Below are 25,277 nucleotides of genomic sequence, written 5' to 3'. Positions count from 1 at the left end.
GGGGCAATGATTGATACGGAATTTTGAATCTCATCAAAAAACTATTAACTACCACACAAACTAATTTCAGAAAAGAAAAAGCATAGATGAAGAGGAATCTGTCCCTGCCAAAAAAAAGAGCTAAAAAGCCAAAGAGCAGTGACCTTCCAGGTTTCTATGAAATATTGCCAATTCTAGTTGAGTATCTTGTGGGCTTAGTCGCTTCAGTTGTGTCTGACTCTTTGTGACCCTATGGACTGTAGCCCACTGGGCTCCTCGATCCCTGGGATTTTTCTGGCAACAATACTGGAGTGGGTTACCATACCTTCCGCCTGGGGATCTTCCCAACCCAGGGATCGAACCCATGTCTTCTGCATCTCCTGCATGATAAGCAGATTCTTTACCACTGAGCCACCAGGGAGGCCCTTGACTATCTTAAGAACTGGCAAAATTAGTTTCATGCCATGAGAAAGAGAACAGGTCCAAGCACTTGTTCACTCATTGCTCATGGTTTCACCTCATTCTTCAGTCTAGAAGAATAGAAGCCACTGGAGGTGAAGCCCCACATCTTACCTATGAACTCACCTATTCACTGGCCTTCATCACATCCTTCTTCCCTCTCGAAGCTCATCTTTTCCCTTTGGCACTGGGTGCCATTGTTTCTTAAATCCTAGAAGACATCAAGCCTTACCATGATCTTTTCTCTTCAGAACCTCCAACTTCTCCCTCTCTCCTGGATTATCTTCACTGGCAAAAAAAAAAACTATAATCATGATCTCTCCTTAAGAATATAACAACAATCCTTCACTGATCCACACCTCCCCGTAACTCCTGGTCCATCTCTCAGAGCTCTTTTATAGCCAAACTTCTTGAAAAGTGTGATTCTGGACATACACTGCCTCGATTCCTGAATTCTAACTCAAATTTGTGCTACTGAAACCTAAATTCAGCTCTCACTTCTCAATTAAACAGTTCTTGCCAAAGTACCCATGACCCCAATGTGTAAAACGTTCAGTGGACATTTCTCAGTCATCCTACTGAACTTCTCAGCAACGGTATTTCCTCTTCCTTGAAACTCTTTTTTGCTTCCTAAAATTACTTTCTCTTTTACTGGCTGTTTCTCTCAGTTTCTTTGAATGGTTCCTCCTTTACTCAAATGCCGAATCAGGGAGGTCCAAAGAACTGATCTGAGCCCTCTTTGTTCTTCTCTCTCTGTTTTCTTCTCTAAATAGCCTTGTCAATTTCCACAGATCTATGTAGGATCTTTATGCGGAGGCCTCTTAAATTTACAAGTGAAGTCTTTGAGCTCTTCTGAGCTTAAAACTCGTATCCAACTACCTGCTTCTATTACCTACTAGCCTTCTCTTGGAAAATTTACACATATCTCAAATGTAAATAGAACACTTATCTTCCTCTTGAGCCTGTTTTTTTTTTTTTTATTATTGAAATATAGTTGACTTACATTTTTTAAAAGTTTTATTGGTGTTTAGTTGCTTTACAATGTTGTGTCACTTTCTGCCACAGAGAAAAGTGATTAATTTATAGGTATACAGATATCCTTCTTTTTTGGAGTTCCTTTCCATTTAGGTCACCATATAGCGCTGAATAGAGTTTCCTGTGCTATATAGTAGGTCCTCATTATTGTTGCTCAGTCGCTCAGTCATGTCCGACTATTTGTGACCTCATGGACTGCAGCACGCCAGGCTTCCCTGTCCTTCAGTATCTCCTGGAGCTTGTTCAAACTCATGTCCATTGAGTTGGTGATGCCATCCAACCATCTCGTCCTCTGTCGTCCTCATTAGTTATCTATTTTATACATAGTAGAGTATATATCAGAGAAGGCAATGGCACCCCACTCCAGTACTCTTGCCTGGAAAATCCCATGGATGGAGGAGCCTGGTAGGCTGCAGTCCATGGGGTCACTAAGAGTCGGGCATGACTGAGCAACTTCACTTTCACTTTTCACTTTCATGCATTGGAGAAGGAAATGGCAACCCACTCCAGTATTCTTGCCTGGAGAATCCCAGGGACAGTGGAGCCTAGTGGGCTGCCATCTATGGGGTCGCACAGAGTCAGACACGACTGAAGTGACTTAGCAGCAGCAGCAGCAGTGTATATATCTCAATCCCGATCTCCCAGTTCATCCCAGCCCTCCCTTCCCCACCTCAGTATCCATTCATTTGTTCTTTCCATCTGTCTCTATTTCTGCTTTGCAAATAAGTTCATCTGTACATTTTTCTAGACTCCATATATAAGCAATATTATATGATGTTTGCTTTTCCCTTTATGACTTACTTCACTCTGTATGACAATCTCGCGGTCTATCCATGTCTCTTTAAATAGCACTATTTCATTCATTTTCATGGTTGAGTAATATTCCATTGTATATATGGACCACATCTTCTTTATCCATTCCTCTGTTGATGGACATTTAGATTGATTCCATGTCCTGGCTGTTGTAAATAGTGTTGCAAAGAACATTGGGGTGCATATGTCATTTTTTAATTATGGTTTCCTCCCTGTATATGTGCCCAGAAGTGGGGTTCCTGGATCATATAAGAGTTCTATTTTTAGTTTTTTGCTGCTGCTGCTGCTAAGTCACTTCAGTCATGTCCAACTCTGTGTGACCCCTTGAGGAACCTCCAAATTGTCCTCAATAGTGACTGAACCAACCAATTTACATTCCCATCAACAGTGTAGGAGGGTTCCCTTTTCTCAACATATTCTCCAGCATTTATTGTTTGTAGATTTTTAATAATGGCCATTCTGACCAGTGTGAAGTGGTATCTCATTGTTGTTTTGATTTGCATTTCTCTAATAGTGATGTTTAGCATATTTTCATGCATTTGTTGGCCATCTGTAGGTCTTCTTTGGAGAGATGTCTACTTAAATCTTCCACTCATTTTTGACTGAGTGAACTGTCTGTATATTTTGGAGATTAATCCCTTTTTGGTTGCTTCATTTGCAAATATTTTATCCCACTCAGAAGTTTGTTTTTTTTTTCATTTGTTTATGATTTCCTTTGCTATGCAAAAGCTTTTAAGTTTAATTTGGTCCCTTTTGTTTATTTTTGTTTTTATTTTCAATACTCTAGGAGGTGAATCAAAAAAGATCTTGCTGTGATTTATGTCAAAGAGTGTTCTGCCTACATGTTCCTCTAAGACTTTTATAGTGTCTGGTCTCACACTTAGGTCATTAATCCATTTGGGGCTTGTTTTTGTGCATGATGTTAGGGAATGTTCTAATTTCATTCTTTTATATGTAGCTGTCCAGTTTTTACACCACTTATTGAAGAGGATGTCTTTTCAACATTGTATAGTCATGCCTCCTTTGTCATAGATTAGGTGACCAAAGGCTGATTTACAATGTCGTGCTAATTTTTGCTATACAGCAAAGTGATTCAGTTAGTTTTACATACATATATACTCTTTTTTCATATTCTTTTCCATATGGTTTATCACAGGATATTAATATAGTTCCCTATGCTGTACAGTAGGATCTTGAGCCTGTTTCTTTCTCCTTCTTCCAAATCTTCCCAAATCAGTACACAGCAATCCATTACTTCAGAGAGACATCCTTGATTCCTTTCTTTCCTTCATCATTCTCATCTAAACTATCAAAAACATGACCACTTTTTATTTTTAACACATAATCTGAAGCCTACATTCTTCTGTCTTTACTGCCCTTGCATGACTCCAAGACAGTACTATCCCCTTCACTGATGGTGCTCCTGCAGCACTTCCTCACTGGTCTCCCAAGTCCTAACTCTTAACTATGGGTAGCATCTCTGAGTGATCCCACTCCTATGTCTTTCCAGGATGCCTGGCTCATTCTACGCCATCCACATTTAACTGAGCTCCTCCTCTTGCCGTTTCCTCTGCCTGAAGTATTTGCCTCCCTATTTCTCTCCTGCATCACCAACTGGGAGAGGCTTGTTACTCATTTTACCCAGAGTACCTTCACCCATCAGTCTCTGTCTGTCTCTCATTTATTCCCTTTGTGACATAGTAATTACAAATAGTGGCCACCTTATTTACTTTTCTTCTACTGCTTTCCTCTTTGTCAGTCTCTCCTACCTGAATACACACTTCACAAGTATCAGAACCCCCTATGTTTTGTTTATCTGTATGCTCCTAGTTGCTAGTATAGTGACTGATATAAAATAGTTGCCAGACATAGCAAAGGGAGCAAGATAATGACAAATTCATCAAAAGTACACAATTAAATGACTTCAGTATAAATGAATTTATCGCCTCATGTGTCAGCCATTGTGTCGGGGAGACAGAAATAAAAGACAAGTAAATATGCCACGGGGAACGCCATGACAGACGTACACACAGGAGGTGACAGGCAGACAAAGGGAGGGCACCTGATCTAGATGAGAGTGGGTGGGAAGGGAAGCCAAGAAAAGCTACCTAAAGGAGTCTGACATTTCAGAGGTTGTTTCAAGTCATCAGGAGAGGAAACGGAGGAAGGGCATTCCAAGTGGAGTAAAGATAAAGTGTGCCAATCTGAGAAGATTCTTCTCTATCTAACTCCTCCAGCAGAAGCGTGTACACTGAGGGCTGAACTTCCACTCTCCTTTCCTTAACCCCAAACTAGGCAAATGTACTATGCTTCAAAATGTCCTCTCATCCCAACCCTCTGCTTCCAGGAAGGACTGCATTTATTATTTTCAGATACACCTACTTAAAAAGAAATATTCAGCCCGCCTATAAAATGCACAGATTTCAAGCAAAGGTAACAACTTGGAATTCATTGTTTGCAGGCAAGTTTGCTACACTGACCTAAATGAGGGACTCACCTGAGATGACTGCTATCCTGTCACAATATCACTTAATCCACACTCAGAGAAGACAGAGAACAACCCAGAACTAGTTCTTGTTGCCCAGGGAGATTTTGGAACCATGTGTTAATGGTTTCTGTGGGAAAGGAAGGAGAAGTTTCTGTGGTTGTGCTGTTGAAAGTTTTGTCGAGACTTTTATGGTTTTTTTTGTTGTTGTTTTTTTTAAGAGGACTTCCCTGGTGGCGCAGGGGATAAAAATCTGTCTGCCAATGCAGGGACACAAGTTCAATCCCTAGTCCAGGAAGATTCCACATGCCATGGAGCAACTAAACTTAACAGCCACAACTACTGAAGCCCACGCACCTAGAGCCTGTGCTCTTCACCAAAAGAAGCCACTGCAGTGAAAAGCCAGTGCACCGTAACGAAGAGCAGCCCCCACTGGTAGAAACTAGAGAAAGCCCGCATGCAGCAACGAAGACCTAGTGTAATCAAGAATAAATAAATGTGTTTTTTTTTAAGCAGGTAAATAGTGAGTATTAGCCAGAATTTGAGTATAATCATTAGTTTCTAAGATCTGTGGATTCACAGGAGTTATTTCTGAGTTATGTTTAGTTAAGGAGAATTTTAACATGATGTTTATTTCCACCCTTCTACCAGGATATCCCTGGTGGCTCAGATGGTATAGAATCTGCCTACAATGCAAGAGACCCAAGTTCAATTCCTGGGTCAGAAAGATCCCCTGGAGAAGAGAATGGCTACCCACTCCAGTATTCTTGCCTGGAGAATTCCATGGACAGAGGTGCCTGATGGGCTATAGTCCATGGAGTCACAAAAAGTTGGACATGACTGAGCGACTAACACTTTCTTCCCACCCTAAGGGTTTGAAATTATACTGCAAAACACGAAAGTTAAAATTAGAGGGACCTTTAGTAATAATCTTTTTTACCCTTCATTTAAAATCAGGGAGACTAAGACCAGTAGAGTAAGACTATTCATGTAATCAAGGTGTTTGTGGAGGTCAATTTTATGTATCCACTTGAGTGGGGCAGGGAGTGCTCAGATCTTTGGTCAAACATCATTTCTGGGTGTATCTGTGGAGGTATTTCTGGATAAGATTAACATTTGAATCTGTAGCCTGAGTAAAGCAAATTGCCCCTCCCCCTATGATGGGCTCCATCCAATCTGTTAACAACCTGAGTTGAATAAAAGGCTAAGAAACAATTCTTCTTCTCTGCCTGACTGTCCTCAAGCTAGAACATCAGTCTTCTGCCTTGGAATGGAACTATATTATCTATTCTCTTTGGTCTGAATTTCTCAGCCTCCATAATCACATAAGTTCCTAATAATAAATCAATCAATAACTCTCTCTCTCCCTCCCTCTCTGTAAATACACACACACACACACACACACACACACACACACACTTTCTCTCTCTCTCTCTCTATTGGTTCTGTTCCTCTTAGAATCTTCAATAACACAGCATCCAGTGTCACTCCAAGGGAATGGCACCCACCTCAATAGCCTCTTCTAACCACTGAGTCCCAGGTCAAACATCACACCATCAGCAGCATTTGCCACCCAGGGCCTGTTGTTTTTCTGTGTGACTCTGTGTTCACATGGGTGGCCTGTCCTGAATCTTGCCTTCACTTTTTTAAAAAAATAATTGAAGTATAGTTGATTTATAACATTATATCAGTTTCAGGTGTGCAACATAATCATTTAGTATTTTTATAGATGATACTGAGAAGGCAATGACAACCCACTCCAGGACTCTTGCCTGGAAAATCCCATGGACAGAGGAGCTTGGTAGGCTGCAGTCCATGGGGTTGCTAAGAGTCGGACATGACTGAGCGACTTCACTTTCACTTTTCGCTTTCCTGCATTGGAGAAGGAAATGGCAACCCACGCCAGTGTTCTTGCCTGGAGAATCCCAGGGACGGCGGGGCCTGGTGGGCTGCTGTCTATGGGGTCACACAGAGTCGGACACGACTGAAGCGACTTAGCAGTAGCAGCAGACTTATGATAAAACACTGGCTATATTCCCCGTGATGCACAACATATCCTTAAAACGTACTTATTTTATACACAGTAGTTTGTACCCCATAATCCCTTACCCCTCTATCACCTTTCTCCCTGGTAACCACTGTTCTCTATAACCTTGAATCTGTTTCTAGTTTGTTATATCCCTGTCTTCTCTCTTGACTTGTCCATTTCCATTAACCTTCTTTTGCCTCTACTGCAACCAGATTCTTTTCCTCATGTAAAACAATACAATCAAATACTCCACACTCTGAGAATAACCTTGTAGCACTATAGATAGTTCACTGAATTGCTCTTAGGGTTTCACCTGCTTTTTGACCCATCTATTAGTTCTCCTTGGATATTGTTTCCATACACACCCAGCTTTGCTCCTATAGACAGAGCTCCCCCACCCCCCGCCCCGCCAGTACCCTAACCCTCCTCCTCTGTCCTGCTTCCCCCCCATCCATGCCCCGCCCTCTTGACTGTAACTCCTGTCATTTCATCTGTCAGCTTTCTCCATGCGTGCACCCGGCTGCAAATTGCTGTTAGAGAAAATCACACAGCTATAAATTAATGATAACAAACTTTATCTGCATTCTTCACGCTGCTCCACAAACATATTGTGTTTCCTATTCAGTCGACTCTCCACATTTCAATAATAATCACTGCCAGATTTCTTCACTCCTCAGATACTTGACCCCTCTACTTCTGAGTTCACTCTCAGAACAGTACTCATACTCTACTCCATAGAATACAGGGATCCATCAGACAGAAACTCCTTCATCTTTCTAACTGTAGTGGGTTGAATAGTACCCCCTCCCCCACCAAAATATGTCCAGATCCTAACCCTCAAAATCTGTGAACTTATTTGGAAAAAGAATCATTGCAGATGTAATTAAGAGTCTCAAGATGAGATCATCCTGGGTTTGAGGTGAGCCCTACATTAAACGACAGGTCTCTTAAAAGGCAGAAAGAGTTCTGAGATACAGAGAAGCCAACTAAGTGAAGATAGAGGCAGAGACCCCCAGACTAGGGACCCCTTCAGAGGGAGGGAGAGCAGATGCTGCTGCTGCTAAGTCGATTCAGTCGTGTCCGATTCTGTGTGACCCCATAGACGGCAGCCCACCAGGCTCCCCCGTCCCTGGGATTCTCCAGGCAAGAACACTGGAGTGGGTTGCCATTTCCTTCTCCAATGCATGAAAGTGAAAAGTGAAAGTGAAGTTGCTCAGTTGTGTCTGACTCTTTGCGACCCCATGGACTACAGCCCACCAGGCTTCTCCGTCCATGGGATTTTCCAGGCAAGAGTACTGGAGTGGGTTGCCATTGCCTTCTCCGACACCACCCAGAGTGGGGTAATTTATTATGGCATCCCTAAGGAATTAATAATGCCAACCAATCTGACACCTATCTGCATCCAGACCAGCCCCTCCCCCTCAGACCTCTTACAAGAGCAAGGGTGGACACCTCCCATTTATGGCTCCAGGTAGGCTGTGGATCCCACAACAGGGCCTTGTGATCAAGGGTACAAGTCTCAAGTCACATACCCCAATATGAATCCCAGCCCCACCATGTACTGTGTGGCCTTGGTACCTATCTGTGCCTCAGTGTCCACATCTCGAAGAAATGGGCTAATAATAATAGAACTTCTCAGAGAGGCTGCATAAGAGTCAAATGAGATAATGCTCCTAGGACAGTTTCTGTATACAAAAAAGGGGCACAGCAAATTATTTATTTATGTATTTATTATCTCTGGCTGCCTTCTTAGGGACTAAACTATCAAGTGAATACTTCCTCTCTTGTTCCCTTCAGCCTTTCTTTCTTTATGGGATAATTTCTGTGAGCACTGCAACATTCTCAACCCTTTTCTTTCCAAAGAACAAGCAACAACAGTATTTCTCCCTAACCATACCTCTCCTGCCAATTCCCACTGAGTCCCTAAACTCCAGTTTACAACAGATATTTTCATTTTCTGCACTCACTGCTCCCACTTCCTCATCCCTTACTTGTATGTGAACTCACTGAAATTGACTGTGTCCCTTCACTGGACCTGCACTGGACAAGGCCACGTACGTGTCACTAAATCTTAAAGAAAAACATCAGTTGTTATCAGCAATTTTGGCCACTGCTGCACATCTTTTTTTCTTTTTTTTTTTTTAAGCTTCTTACCATTGGCTCTGGCACTGGCCCTCCTGGTTGTCTCCCAGCCTCACTGGCTGGTCTTCTGGGTTGGCTTCCCCCTCTTTTTTTTTTTTTAATTTTTTTTTAATATAAATTTATTTTAATTGGAGGTTAATTACTTTACAATATTGTATTGGTTTTGCCATACATCAACATGAATCCGCCACAGGTATACACGTGTTCCCCATCTTGAACCCCCCTCCTTCCTCCCTCCCCGTACCATCCCTCTTGCCTTAAAAGATGTGTTCCTGAAGGCTCCTTAGTCATTCTTATTTTCTTTATGTTTGGTGAGGTATTGACCACTTCCAAAACATCAATTTACTCTCAACAGGCTGATCATCCTGACTTGTATCTCCAGCCCAGATTCCTCCCCAGTGCTCCAGGCTCATATATCTAATTATTCACTAGACATATCTACCAATACTCCTTACTGCTACTGCTAAGTCGCTTCAGTCGTGTCCGACTCTCTGCGACCCCATAGATGGCAGCCCACCAGGCTTCCCCATCCCTGGGATTCTCCAGGCAAGAACACTCGAGTGGGTTGCCATTTCCTTCTCCAATGCAGGAAAGTGAAAAGTGAAAGTGAAGTCGCTCAGTCGTTCCTGACTCTTAGCGACCCCATGGACTGCAGCCTACCAGGCTCCTCTGTCCATGGATTTTCCAGGCAAGAGTACTGGAGTGGGGTGCCATTGCCTTCAGCTCAAATTCAACATGTCCAAGGGGGAATACTCACTTTCTCTGGCCTTGAGAATCTACATCTTGTCCAGTACTTGCTGTCTCACTAAGGGCACCTCCTTTTGTTCAAGCCAGAAAGCTGGGAGCCATTCTAGACTTGTCTCTTCCTTTGACGCCTTACAACCAATTTCCACCAAGTCTTATCTGTTCAACATCTTAAATATCTCTCAGATTCACTCACTTGTCTCCTTCTCCACTGTCCTAATGTAAGCCAATGCCACATCACACATACCTTGAAACTTATGTCCCATCAGGGTTTTCCCTCCAGACCTTCTCCAAACTTCAGCTAGAATAATCTTTCCAAAATCCATATCTGAGTGTGGCCACCCCTGCTGCCATTCATACACAAACTGTTAAAATTTTCCATTGCTGGTATCTGTTCTTATAATAAAATCCAAACTTCATAGAAAGATTTATCAGCCCCTCCATAATCCGGCTCTCAGCATTTGGCTCCTGTCCCATAGCCTTCCTGGAGTTTTTTTGCTCTCCTTTTCCTCCATGGCTTCATACCACTTCTTCAAGGGAGACTTCCATGACTCTCAGCCTTCCAGATATTCCATGACATTCTCTGAATTTCTTTTAGCAGAGGGCTCACCAGAACATGTTGGGATGCTATAATCAATGTCTGCCTTCCACATTGTACAGCGAGCTCTCTAAGGATCGGAATCATGTCTGTCCTGCTCCCCACATCCTCCCATTGCTTCCCCAAGTTCCTGGCACACAGTAAGCACTTAATGAGGACTGGCTGAGTAAATGAACAAATGCTACTTTTCTTGTGAATAACTCAGTACTTTATACTGGCATTTCTCTAAATTCCCTGTGAATCATGATTATTTGTATATGAAAAAAATGACCATAATTAAGAGTTGACTGAATTAAAGGAGAAGAAGCAATTAAGAGTGATTTATCCATTGCTGGAAGGGTGGGGAGAAAAGGGACCCCTCTTGCATTGTTAGTGGGAATGCAAATTGATATAGCTACTGTGGAGTACAGTATGGAGACTCCTTTAAAAACTAGGAATAATACTACCATATGACCCAGAAATCCCACTACTGGGCATACACTCTCAGTTCAGTTCAGTCACTCAGTAGTGTCCCACTCTTTTGACCCCATGAATTGCAGCATGCAAGGCCTCCTTGTCCATCACCAACTCCCGGAGTTCACTCAGACTCATGTTCATCGAGTCAGTGATGCCATCCAGACATCTCATCCTCTGTCGTCCCCTTCTTCTCCTGTCCCCAATCCCTCCCAGCATCAGAGTATTTTCCAATGAGTCAACTCTTTGCATGAGGTGGCCAAAGTACTGGAGTTTCAGCATTAGCATCAGTCCTTCCAAAGAACACCCAGGACTGATCTCCTTTAGGATGGACTGGTTGGATCTCCTTGCAGTCCAAGGGACTCTCAAGAGTCTTCTCCAACACCACAGTTCAAAAGCATCAATTCTTCGGCACTCAGCTTTCTTCACAGTCCAACTCTCACATCCATACATACACTCTCAGGAAACCATAACTGAAAAAGACACATGTATCCCAATGTTCACTGAAGCACTAGCTCATTGCAGCTATTTACAATAGTGAGGACATGGAAGCAACCTAGATGCTCTTCAACAGAAGAATGGATAAAGAAGGTGTGGTACACATACAAATTGGAATATCACTCAGCTATAAAAAGGAACACATTTGAGTCAGTGCTAATCAGGTGGATGAACCGAGGGCCTATTATACAGAGTGAAGTAAGTTAGAAAGAGAAAGACAAATATAGTATACTAATGCATATATATGGAATCTAGAAAGATGGCATGGATGAACCTGTTTGCAGGGCAGCAAAGGAGACTCAGACGTAAAGAACAGACTTTTGTTCACAGCGGAGGAGGGAGAGGATGGCATGACTTGAGAGAGTAGTACTGAAACATATATATTTACACATGTAAAACAGATAACCAGTGGGAATTTGCTGTATGATGCAAAGAACCCAAAGCCAGCTCTGTGACAACCTAGAGGGGTGGGATGGAGAGGTAGGAGGTTTAAGAAGGGAGGGACATGTGTATGCCTGCAGCTGATTCCTGTTGATCTATGACAGAAACCATCACAAGACTGTAAAATAATTATTCTCCAATTTAAAATGAAATAGAAATTTTTTTAAAAAAAACTAATAAAAAAAAGAGTGATTTATCCCAGAACTCTCCCATAGAGTAATTTAATTCAAAGGAAAAGAATTATTTGACAAAAACCTAGAAACTGGAAGCAGTTTAACAGTGTTACCTAAAGATCTTGGAGAAAAGTTTTGAATGATAATATATTCAGATTAAGATAGACAATGAAAAGGATACTTTATATCAGACTGGTTTCCTGAAGGGTCACTTTGGAAACTATGGAGAAATACATATTTTACTTTAAGAACCTAGAAGAGAAGAATTTGTGATAGGATACTATAGACAACATCTGAATTTGAGGGATTACTAAATAAGACATCTCTTAATCTGGATAAAATTGGACTCTATCTCCTATGCTTTATACACCTTTAGCCAATAATCTGCTCCTTAAGTCTGACATTTTATTTCTATTCTTTTGTATACGGATCATGGATGAGATTTACAGACAACACATGCGCTGAAATGGGATAGATGTGATCCTTGACCAAAAGCAACTCAGAAAAGAACATAGTTTAATGTCTGTGACTTGACACACAAATAAAACAGTAAAAGAGTATCTAATAAATGAAGCCCACATGTCATAAGGGAAATGCTGTATGCAAGAACACTGACTTCAGAGAAAAAAAGAGTTTAGATTTTGCATCTAAAACTGGAAAACCCAGGCTGGTACTGTTAAGTAAGATTTCCAGCAGGTGGCGCCCTGAACCAATTAATGTGAAACACAAGCTCCAATATGCTGTTGCTGCTGCTGCTAAGTCGCTTCAGTCGTGTCAGACTGTGTGCGACCCCATAGACGGCAGCCCACCAGGCTCCCCCGTCCCTGGGATTCTCTAGGCAAGAACACTGGAGTGGGTTGCCATTTCCTTCTCCAATGCATGAAAGTGAAAAGTGAAAGTCAAGTCGCTCAGTCGTGTCCAACTCTAGCGACCCCATGGACTGCAGCCTACCAGGCTCCTCCGTCCATGGGATTTTCCAGGCAAAAGTACTGGAGTGGGGTGCCATTGCCTTCTCCAAATGTGCTGTTAGACACACCTATGCTGTGTGTCTCTCAGTCTTTTCAACCCCATGGACCGTAGCCCGCCTGGCTCCTCTGTCCATGAGGGTTCTCCAGGCAAGAATACTGGAATGGGTTGCCATTTCCTTCTCCAGGTTAGACACACGTACATTTTAAGAATTAAAATCACTTCCCTACATATATATATACTACTTACACACTCAGGAGATTGTGGAGTTCCATGCACTCTGTGGAACATGTAAATACATTGTACCTGAACACATTCTTCCACGGGGGACTAGAGTAACAGCATATTATGAAGGCTCACACTAACAAGCCAGAAATACAAATATACATATATATGTATGTGAACTTGGATCTGTTTCTCAGAGCCAGTCTGTCTCCTCCAAATTGGTCTTTTAATACCGTCTAGTAAATATTCCACCCTCCTCTGCTATATCATCATTCTCTCTCTCTCCACAATCACTAACCCAGATTTCTATGGTCTCTTTAAACACCAACATCCTCTTTTTCCCAATTACTCTCAGAAGATGGCATGATCACTTCCTTCAAAAGAAGGACAAGGAGGAGGGAGAGGAGGAGGAGGAGCCAGCTGCATCAGCAGGTGGAACTGTCTTATCTTCCAGATGCCAATAAGCAAATCTGCATCTGCACCCATCCTATCACCTTGCCCTCCTTCCTTCCTTCAGCAAGACAGAAGGTGGCTCTCCAGGCACCAAAGCAACTCCCTTTTAGCATGCTCTACATCCTATGCCCCTCTCACTTTCTCAGAAACCCTAAGCATCATTTTCTTCTCTATTTCTTTCTCTTGACTATTCGGATTCTCCTTCTCAGTGATTTCCTCCCCAGGAGTTTTTCAAACAGCTCAAGTCTCTCCCACTGACAACACAGATAAAATGGGTGGACATATAGGTACAGGTTTGACCGTGAGTTAATCATTGCTGAAACCAAGTGATGGGCACATGAGGGTTCATAATACTACTCTGTTGAATTTATTTACATTTGAAAATTTCCAAAGTGAAAAGTTTTAAAAATAAAAAACAAAAACACACTCTTGTTTGGCTCTTCCTGCCTTCCAGCTCACCAGCCTTCCTTCATCCCTTCTCAGCCAGATGTCTAAGAGTGGCCTTTCTGTGTTCTCTCCTCATCCTCCCTTCCCCTTCTCTCTGCACCCCAATCTGGTTTCTTGCCCTTTTACTCCTTAGAAAGTGAAAAAAAACCTACCACCGGCTTTCACATATCTTACTCTAACGGATAAGTTTAGTTCTGCTTATTCTTGGCTCTGCAGTGGCACGTGGTACTCAATCAAGTCCCTTTTAAATGCTCCCTTCCTTTGAATTCAGAAATGATATTCTGGTTTCCCTCCCACCTCCCTTGCCATTGCTTCTCTCTTTTTCTACTGTGCCATTAAACAGTAGAGTTTTTCTTAGCTCATTCTTAGGTCCTTCTCACTCTACTCTTTCTCTTGTGTGATCTCATTCACACTTTTGGCTTCAAATTCCACCAACATGCAGATGACTCCCAAAATTAAATCATTGATTCAGACCCTGACCCAGCTCTTAGCTTCAAAGCACCTCAAAGTTAGAAGCTCAGAGCTGAGCTCACCTACCCCAAACCTGGCCTTCTTGCAGGGTTTTCCTGTCATGGTCAATAGTAGGCAAGCCAGAAATGTTGGAGTCCCCTTTGACAGCTCCTTCCTCTTTGTACCATTGCCAATCTACTACCAAATCCTGCACATTTTTGCTCATAAATATCTCTAAAACCCATCTGCTGCTGCTGCTGCTGCTGCTAAGTCGCTTCAGTCGTGTCTGACTCTGTGAGACCCTGTAGACGGCAGCCCACCAGGCTCCCCTGTCCCTGGGATTCTCCAGGCAAGAACACTGGAATGGGTTGCCATTTCCTTCTCCAATGCACGAAAGTGAAAAGTGAAAAGTGAAAGTGAAAGTGAAGTCGCTCAGTCGTGTCTGACTCTTAGCGACCCCATGTACTGCAGCCTACCAGGCTCCTCCGTCCATGGGATTTTCCAGGCAAGAGTACTGGAGTGGGGTGCCATTGCCTTCTCCCCATCTACTTGTCTCTAACTACACCACCACCACCATCGCCCAATCCAAGCTAACCTCACTTCTCACAACGACTTCTGAACTGCTATTCAGCTCCAGTGTCTGTCTTGGCACCTTTCCACCCTGTCCTCTGAACAGCAGCTGGAGCAATCATTCTAAAATGCAAAGCTAATCACGTTATTCTTTGGCTTAAAACCCTTCAGTGGTTTCGCCCTGTTTTTCGGATAAAGACAAAACCCCTACAGTCATGACAAAGCCCTGTGGGTCAGCTTCCTGTCTCTCTCCAATTTCATTTCATGCCTCTTTCTGCCTGCCTCTCTGAAGTCAAACCACACTCGCTTTTTAGCCATTTATTCTCTCTCCCACCATGAGACCTCTGTGCTCTCTGTTCCTCTGTCTGGAAAGCTCTTTCCTTCATTCTCTGCCTGGTTATTTCCTACTGATCTTCAGAGTCAAGTCAAGAGACATTTCCTGGAAGAAGCTCTCCTTGGCCCCTCCGAGGAGGTCAGCTCCCTCTATCATAAACGTCCTCCCCTCTATCGTCTGCCTCTTCATTTGTAGTTGCAATTCTACAATGTATTTGCGTGATAATCTGTGCCTCTCTTTGTTCATCCTTGCATCCCCGCCAGCACCTAGCTCAATGCTTAGCACACAGTAGGCGCTAAGTATTTGTTGAATGAGTAACTGAATGAATATTCATTCTCCGTCACATTTCTGTATACTTAAGCTGTCTCCAGGCTACCTGCCCCGGAGTCTCTGAGTGAATACTCAGGGGTCACAAGCTCATTTTTAATATTAAGATATTTCTGTGCTTTTATAACTAGTATATACCAGATACTCATATGTGGGACATGCCAGGCACTATTTTTACTATAAAGTTTGCAGCCAGATAATTATTTATGTACCTAAAAATGCAGATATAATGAAGTAGAACCCCCAAACTGTACTAAAATATAGCATGAAGCATAAGACTTCAAAGAAATATTGTACTTGTCAAAAACCACTTTAGTCTCTGCTTCCTGACATCTGGGGGTAAAAAAAAATCACTCTCCTCCACTGTTAGGGGCACAGTTAAGTAAAAAAAAAAAAAATGTTAAAGTACTGTTGGAAGCTTGTGCATAATTAGAAAAGAAAATAAGCTGCATATTCCTTCAAAATACGTATAATTGGTTCTAAATTGTCTGCTATTTTGGATGGAACCATGCTGCTGCTGCGTCGCTTCAGTCGTGTCCGACTCTGCGACCCCATAGACGGCAGCCCACCAGGCTCCCCTGTCCCTGGGATTCTCCAGACAAGAACACTGGAGTGGGTTGCCATTTCCTTCTCCAATGCATGAAAGTGAAAAGTGAAAGTGAAGTCACTCAGTCGTGTCTGACTCTAGCGACCCCATAGACTGCAGCCTACCAGGCTCCTCCATCCATGGGATTTTCTAGGCAAAAGTACTGGAGTGGGGTGCCATTGCCTTCTCCATGGCCCTCCTCAAAAGTGGACTATAGATGTAGCAAAAGGAAGATTATTAGGGGCTGTTAGTGATTCACAGATGATGCTCCTCCAAAACTCAGGACTGGGCTGGGTCCATGGCAGGCAGCTCCCAGGAAGTGCCCTGGCCAGGAACACAGCAGCCAACCTCTGGGCTCCTACTTCCTCCCAGCTCCGCAGGAATCTGTCTGGTCTCTGGACACCCTGGTGCTCATACCTGGCTTTAAAGCCCAGCATTTCTCCTCGTTGAAAAGACTTCACATGACCCTCTCCATGGGGCCTGTGAAACCTTGTTCCCAGAACTGGACTAATGATCCCTGCAAGCTTCTATGCTCAGAGCCCCATAGAGAAGTCCAGAGCTTCCTAGTGAGCACGGGAGACAGTCTGTTGGTGGTGATGACTGTGAGATGCATCATGCATTTCTTACTCCCTCTAGCACTTCACTGCGCCCAAGCATTTTCAAGGTATGGAGACATGTGGTCCATGGCTAAATCCCCAGAGCCTCACACATGATCTCCAAGAAACTAGCTTGAAACTCTCAATCTGAAGAAGGCTGGTTGGACAAACCATCTGTAAACAAAGGAAGCTAGTGTTTGTTTCTGCACCTATTATGGATCTACCTATCCAGACCCTTTTCCATTTTACCTTATTTAATTCTAGATATTAGTTGGATCTTCTAGAAGAGGAAACCAAGGCTCAAGAAACCTAGTGCATGCCCAAAGTTACACAAGTGGACAGCAAGACCGCTGATGCAGACCCAGGTCCCTGTCGTCCCCAAACAGTTGTTTCCTCCGCTATGCTTGTGTCTCCCGCTTCTCGTATCATAAGACTCTGTGTCTCGCCCACCGTCCATTCTCTCAGTAGAACCATCATAGGACAACCTTACATTACAGAAGCAAAAAGCTACATCTTCCAAGGAGGACACAAAGACGTCTAAAGATGTTCTGTTCCATTACAATTTATAGGAACTGAAAAAAGACATAAACACTGAAATCATGTTTAGGGGAGTAGGTTCCACTTCCTATGGCTTTTAAATGCAAACAAAAATGAACAGTTTTGCTAGTAAGTGGAATCACTGTAAGGACAATAAACTAACTAGCTCCTAGACAAACTATAAATGATCCATGCCAGGCTAGCTCTCCAGAAATGACAGATCACTTTTGTAGGTGGACGTTGCTATAAAACCCTCCATTTCTAGTGGTGTCACTTGGGAACCACAGTGCCACACCCAGCTGCTTCTAAAAGGTGTTGTGACCAGCAGACCAGAAAACGTTCCCTTCTCCCCAACACAGGCTATTCTTTACCAACAGTCAAAATTAACCCTTCAACACATAAATCAGATCCCACCACCCCTCTGCTCAAACCCACCAATGACTTTTCATTAGCATGAAGGAAAGCTTGATCTACAAGACTTACCACTTGGTCTGCAATAGCTAAGAGTCGGACACGACTGAGCAACTTCACTTTCACTTTTCACTTTCATGAAGCATTAGAGAAGGAAATGGCAACCCACTCCAGTGTTCTTGCCTGGAGAATCCCAGGGACGGGGGAGCCTGATGGGCTGCCGTCTATGGGGTTGCACAGAGTCGGACACAACTGAAGTGACTTAGCAGCAGCAGCAGCAGCAGTGATTTGAAAATTTGGTGGAGTTTTTTTTTTTTTTTTTTTTTTTGCTTTGTTTCTGTAATGATTGGGTACCACTGAGTCTGGGTGAACTCCAGGAGTTGGTGATGGAGAGGGAGGCCTGGTGTGCTGCGATTCATGGGGTCGCAAAGAGTCGGACACGACTGAGCAACTGAACTGAACTGAACTAGCTACAGAGAGGAAAGGAACCTGGGATTCGTGTGTCCTGCAATATGTAGATGCATCTCACACAAAGAAGACCTGCCTCATGTGGTGCACTTCTTTTGAATGACCTACTGAAAGGCTAGTTGCTGGTGTCTGGACCTAAAGTCTATCTCATTTTTCCATATAAATACAGCTTTCTGCATGGTTTCAAATTTCCTAAAATATTCAGGAATGCAAAATGGTGCCTGCTTTGCAAGAATATTTAATTTATTTTGATCATAAATTTATCAACAAGTGTGTACCAGTTTGGAAAATCACAACACTGCTAATGGTTGATATTCTTTGTGGTATTTATAATATACCTGCACTTTTTTTTGCATATCTGCATCTATAGTTATTGCATTGGAGGTGATTCTTCATATAGGTATAAGACTGCTAGTGTGGCATTTATGTATTAAAATACATAGTGTTTATTACATTTCCTTACATTTCAAAAAAAGGAATTTTATTGATTTGTTTTAATTATACTTATAAGTTGTATTACCTATAAATTCATTGCAGGATAGTAAAGGAAAAGTGAGGAGATACTAGACTTAACACACAAGGCAGAGTTGGCTGTGATGGGGTTGAGTACATTATCCTGTATGACATGCCCCGAATTTTTTTTTTTAACCACACTACCATGGCATGTGGGATCTTAGTTCCCTAATCAGGGATTGAACCCATGCCCCTTTATTAGAAGCATGGAATCTTAGCCACTGCACTGCTAGGGAAGTTCCCATATGTCCCATATTAATCTCTGAGCTTGACTCTCTTCATCACCATCTCCGCTCCAGCCACACTAACCTTTGTACTTTCCCTCAGTCTTCAAGCTCATGCCCACCTCAGGCTCTCTGCTCTTGCTGTTTCTCTGTTTGGAATGCCCATCATCTGGATTTCATTGAGCTCTCTTGCTTCATTTACTCTCCACTCACATGCCACCTCCTGGGAAAGTCTTCCATGACCACCAGGCTTCACATCACTCTTTTATCATCGATTCCTGCAGCAGGTACCTCTACCTACAATTCTACCATAATATTATTTACCTACCTATTCTTTGTCTCTGTCACAGAAATATGCACTCCATGAGGGAAGTGGGAAATGCTATTTTGGATCGCTGTGCCTGGAAAGTGGCATAAAGTGGGTGCTTGATAAATATTTGTAAAGTGGATGAATTCATGCAAGAAGACATTGCCTGTGTTCCCGATCCCTAGGAGCTATGGCTCTTTCTCTTTTTTATCTACATAATTTATAGCCAATGTAAGTCAGCATTAATTCTTTCAAACATATCCATCAAATGCTGACCATATTTCAAGTGGTGAGAATACAATAATAAATAAGATATATCCTGTCTGCACACTTTGTAATTAATGGCCATTTTCAGCACCTGTGAAGCATTTGAGTCCTACAGTGAAGTGACTTTATTAAAAAAAACAATCTACCCATTTCTATTTTATATTCTGAGTACCTTTAAAATGTAATAATTATGATATTCATAAATTTAAAAAATTCTGTCTCTTGTGTTAAGAAAAATGTTGCTAGCACATATATAGGAATTTTTACCAATTTGGAAAATCTTGCCACTGGTCCTGGTGATGTTCTTCTATAAGTTCCCAAAACATCACCCCTCAGAAGCTGAGGGAGCTAAAAGCTGGGTGATGCCTAAATAAGTGGAAGCTTTTAGCTCCCTTCAGTGGTGTAGCCAGTGGGGACCTCTACCTACCTGGCTGAGATGAAGTCACCTACGTAAGGAACACAGGGGCCCTCTGCCCTCTGAAGGACTCCACCAGCTAGAAAGCCCATTCCGTCCTCTCTGTTAGGGCAGCACAGGTCAGTACCAGCCCCGGCTGGTGGCATACAGCCACCCTGGAGGTCCCAGGCAGCGGCTGATCATTCAGAGCCTTTCATTCCCCTACTCTCTGGCCAGGCACCTTTTCTTCATGCTGAAGAGTGAGACAAAAGCAACCCCCAAACTAACAAAACCTATACACTTGCACGCAGCTCTACAGAGCTATATAGAGCTGTACAATGGACTTTCTCGTTCATTTTCACATCTGGAAGATGGACAGTACAATTTTGCTTTAATAAATAAGCACGTTAAAGATCAGAGAGGCTTGGAAACTTGGCTTCTTGGAAGAAGCTTGACCTGAGGAGCTGGCTACATTGCACCCTGATCAACCACTTGAACGAATCTCAATTCACTGCCTACTTGGGCACACATCCCACCCCAGCTCCCACAATTTCATAAAGACTACATTTCATAAAGAATACATTCATAGAGAGCTTCCAGAATCAAGAAAAGCTTAGAGTGAACTATGATGAATGTATACCCTTGTCCCAAACTTTCACAGTGCTAGAAACTGTTAGCATTCAGCAGCACCATTATAATAGAATGATGCAGGGGAGTGAGGGGTGGACTAGAAAGATGTAGGTAATATTCTGGATTATGGCTGAAAACTCCGAAATGCCTCTTCTGTAAACTCCTTCCATACAACCCCCCATGCCCCTATCCACACACACAGACCAATTTTTCCTTTCAGGCCTGACCTTAACGCAAAAAGATCTAGGATAAGCTGAGCTAAAAATAAAAGGCTCCAGAAGGGCTGTCCAGGGATTTCATGTCCAAAGGCCATATCCATCGGGCTGTCAGGAAAGAGTTAATATCAGAACTGGTGTTCCATCAAAGTAACTCAGGAAGGTAAAGCTGTATTGGTTCTTATTGCAAAATTCCTAAGTCCCTTTAAAAGTACCAGACTAACTTCAAAAGAATTTCAGGAGTTTCAGCTTGCTGCAAACGCGCACAAGTCCCCAAGCTAAAAAAAAAAAGAAAAAAATCGGTCTCCGTCCAGAGTCCTCCTGTCTGCCGTATCAATTCCCCACTTCTTAGCATGGATTGGATTCTCCTATCTCACCCCACCCCAGCTTCTTCAGAGCACAAGTGACAGCTGGCCGTGTCCTCTGGTCACCTGTCCAGAGCCCTGAGTTGGAGAGATGCTGACTCCCCAGCAGTCAGGAGGAGAGGTGAGTCTCCTCAGGTTTCCCGAGTTCACCTGAGGTGGAGGTCAGTTCCCGGCTCAGGCGGTTCCCTCTAGCTAATAGACTAGAGGCTGCAATATGAAATAGAGAGAGCCAGACCAGCCCAAAATAGAAAACCAATTCGACCAAGCTCCCAATCTTCCTGACTGTGGCCCATTAGATGAAGCAGGGAAAGAGAGCTGAAGTGGATGCAGGATGAGCGAGCTGGTGAGAAAACTGCTTGCTGGAAACCAAGAATTATGAAAAGAACATTCCGATACAAACCTCAAAGCCTGTCTGGCAAGCAGGAAAGGCTGGGAACTTTGCAGTCAAGACCACTGAAGTGTAAGACCTTGACTTTCTGGGGACAAGTTCGTCTCCTGCTGATAATTAGCATGCTTCTGTGTAGTTTATTCCACTGAGATGAAGAACAATGATCACATCTCACCTGGTAGAGGAAGAAGTGAGTGATGAGCCTTAGCACACACACACAAAAGCCTATCCTTTGGAATACAAAAGGATAGCCGACATAGACAGCACAGGTCTTCACCCTCTACAGGACCCCATCCACCTCCTGACCCATCTTGGTCAAGGTGAGTGTTACCTTCGAGGACAACTGGACTTTTCCTTATCAGCATATGGGATGATCTGCCTTTTCATGTGCTCAGAGGTAAAGGAATGGAGCCATAGTGGTTTCAAAACCTATGGCCAGGCATCCCAGTCACTCTTTGCCAGTGATTTTTCTGCGAAGCAAAGGATTCAAAGGCTGTGTCAGGCTGAGCGGAGAGATGTAGCAGGCATCTGAGCCTTCGCTAGACAATAGAAAATTAATAAGGAAGGAACAGGGAAAGAACAAAGAGGGAGGAGACAGAAAAAGAGAGGAGGTCCAGGATTCCTAAGGAAAGGGGTTTTCTTTCTCTTCCCAGAGCCCCCAGAGAGGAATAAATATAACTATCAACCTAGCATGACAGCATATAAAATAAAAGAGGTACCTGCCAGGTGACCATCTCTGCCGGGACTCGAACCCGGAACCTCTGGATTAGAAGTCCAGCGCGCTCGTCCATTGCGCCACAGAGACCTCACCACACACACAGCATCAGCACCAGAACTGAAAAAGCACATACCTTCTGCATCACCGAGCCATCTCAGCATCCTGCTCTCTGAGCGGTGGGGGGACAGGGACAGCTGGAAAATCTGGAGTGGAGATCCACCAGCCGGCTCCATCAAAGCTTTTCTCAGTACCCTGGGTCCTGGGGTCCGCAGAGGATCGGAGGAATGTGAAAGTGGTCATTTCCCCAGTCCCAGAATCTCTGATGGAGTAGGACAGAGCGTGAGTCTTTGCTCTTCAGTTCCTCTCCATCCCTAAGGGAGGTAGGGAGACCGTCTTTCTATTCTCATGCTAATTAAGCAGAGTGCACCCAGTCCAGGAGAGAAACCCGAAGCCTTCTCTACCTCCACCCCTCTCTCTCTTTGTGGTTTCATCCCAGTCCAGCTATTCTCAGACAGGGGCTGGGCAAAGCTGGGAGATTTAGGAAAACCCTCGATCCCTGAGACAAAGAAGCTTGCCTCCGTAAAGAAACAGTGTGAACGGCAGCAAAGACGGGCAGGGAAACTGGGCTCCAGAAGACGGTACAGTCCTCAGCTTTGAGAGCTGTATCTATGGAGCCTGGGAAGAAGGAACGGGAGTCTGATATGATGCTCCTTCAGCATCCTCTCTAGAATTAAGGACAGGAGTGGAGACGGAGCAGTGGTCTGTGCGTTTGAGAGAGAGACAGAGACAGAGAGGGAAGGTGGGAAGAAGGGCACACGGGGGGAGGGTGAGTGTGGCAGCTCTGTAATGAAACACAGATGGTCTTCAGCAACCCTCCACCAATACCTGCCTCCCTTCCCCCACCTTCCCCAGCTCCAAGTCTGCCTTTCTTTCCTCCAGGTCTGTCTTACTTAAAGACTGAGGATTTCTCAGCTGCTTGGGCTTGCTAGAGGTGACCCTAGACAATCAAACTGACCATCACTCCATAACCTTATATAAAGACTTCCATACCTACCCCAGATCAAATAAAACAGTTCCTATTTTTAAAAGCCTCCTAGAGAAAACAATGCCACAATCACTGTTTCCACTACGCCAGTCCTTCTGAAAGTCTAATCTAAGTCCTTCTAACCTCACCTTCAGCTCATTTTATCCTATTTGATTCCCAGACACATCAGGGGACAACTGGCCTCTGTGTTTCCAATGACAGTACATTGATCGAAAGACTCTGATTCAGTGTTCATGACCCCAGTCCCACTCAGAAGGTTACAACTAGAGTAAAGTGCTGCTCAGAATCCCCTTCTCCCCAACCTCAGTGTGTGCTTCTAGGGCTACAGCTCTGGTCACTGCCCCCTGCCTCCGATTATGGCTCAAGATACAGGCGATGGCCAAGTGAGGAACAGCATGACTACATGAAGGGCTTCAATCAGAAGATCTTAAAGGGCCCTTCTAAGACTGGATCCTAGGGTAATAGCTCATACTTCCCTACCCGTTCCTCTAGCCCCAGTGATGGGATCAGGGAGCAAGGTGATTCAGTCAGGCTGGGATGCAAAGTCTAACACCTGGGGAAAAGCAGCCACTCCAATCAAGCTTGCCTTTTGTCTAGAACCTAAAGAGAGGAGCTCAGAAAAGTAAAACAGCTAATGCATATTACAAACCTAAAGCAAGGAGGCACAGGCGCACCAATCTTAATACGTTCACCCTAGACAGCTCCAAGAATCTGACACATAGAACTTGGTGCTGGCCAGAGACTGTACTACTTTGAGTGGGCAGGAACAAGGTGCTAGTCAGGGAACTCATGAGGAGGCCCACGTGCTTGTAATGCAAACCTCGATGCTCAGGCCAGCCATGAGCCCCACAGGCACGAGGAAAAGGAAAGCCTAGGTTATCGGGATACTTCCCACCAGACTCAGTCAGTGTTCTCTGAGACACGATACATCCTCTGCTCTTCATAGAGATTGAGCCCCATACCCAAGAAATCTACCAGTCCCGAGATCTGCCCAAAGCTTCACTACCTTAAGAGATCATGTGTTCCCCACAACCTGAGTGAACAGCCCCAGTTCTCCAACTCCCTCCAGACCTTCAGTCACCGTTTGAAATGTTCACACTTGGGGCTAGGGCATACATCGATGAGAGATAATAATGACATGGTCCCATCCTCAAGGATCCCATAGGTAGATTCTAATCTAGGAACTACTCTGAAAGACGGACAGGAAAAGATGGAATTGGTCTTGCTGTTTGTTGCTGTTCAGTTGCTAAATCCTGTCTTACTCTTTTGTGACTCCATGGACTGTAGCCCACCAGGCTCCTCTGTCCGTGGGATTTCCCAGGCGAAAATACTGGAATGGGTTGCCATTTCCTTCTCCAGGGGGTCTTTCCAACCCAGGGATCAAACCTGTGTATCTTGCTTGGCAGGCAGATTTTTTACCACTGAGCCACCTGGGAGGATGGAATTAGTCTTATTGCCCAGCAAATAATGTGCTGATTTTCCAGGTTCACACTAACCAAACAGCCAGCTTCAGTAGCAAGCTATGTAGTTTGCTTGCTTCAAAACTCCAAGAATGTGACTTAACTTCTCAATCTTCCATTTCCTCATTGTAAACTGGGGGCAATAAAAAACACTATTGAGAAAGATGAGCTGAGACTTCAAGATGTTGTCCCCCTCCTTCCTCTGTCCCATGAGTTATACTTCTTGACTATTTAGCCTGAGTTACCTCCTTCCTCATGAATATCCTTCCCTTATCCCTCCATTACTCCCCACCTCAACCTCTCCATTCTACCAAAGAAACACCCCTCCCCAACAAGAGTCTCTGCAGGACCCTTTACACTTATATTCTCTATCAACAAAAATATGCTGGACTTTGTCCAAGGGCTTTTATCAAATAAGAGACATTTCTCTGACGTCTATTATTTCACTTTAAATCCATCAATCAGATAAAGCTTCTTGATAAGTGTGAATAATGTCTCTCAATTAGGTTTTTAATTTGAAAATAAGGAGGGA

General features: G+C 43.6%; 1 long non-coding RNA gene and 1 other non-coding gene across 2 annotated transcripts; both read right to left on the bottom strand.

Moving 5' to 3' along the window:
• Positions 1–342: 342 nt before the first annotated feature.
• On the bottom strand, positions 343–23,724 carry LOC112585528. Its single transcript, XR_006551574.2, has 4 exons — positions 22,374–23,724; positions 21,854–21,992; positions 21,535–21,697; positions 343–726 (listed from the first exon to the last, which is right to left on the bottom strand). It is a non-coding gene; the product is annotated as an uncharacterized LOC112585528 (long non-coding RNA).
• Positions 22,254–22,327, bottom strand: TRNAR-UCU. The gene has a single exon. It is a non-coding gene; the product is annotated as a tRNA-Arg (tRNA).
• Positions 23,725–25,277: the final 1,553 nt, after the last annotated feature.

This window comes from Bubalus bubalis, chromosome 6, assembly GCF_019923935.1.
Source record: "Bubalus bubalis isolate 160015118507 breed Murrah chromosome 6, NDDB_SH_1, whole genome shotgun sequence".
Lineage (NCBI taxonomy): Eukaryota > Metazoa > Chordata > Mammalia > Artiodactyla > Bovidae > Bubalus > Bubalus bubalis.
This window is presented reverse-complemented; position numbering and strand designations above follow the sequence as displayed.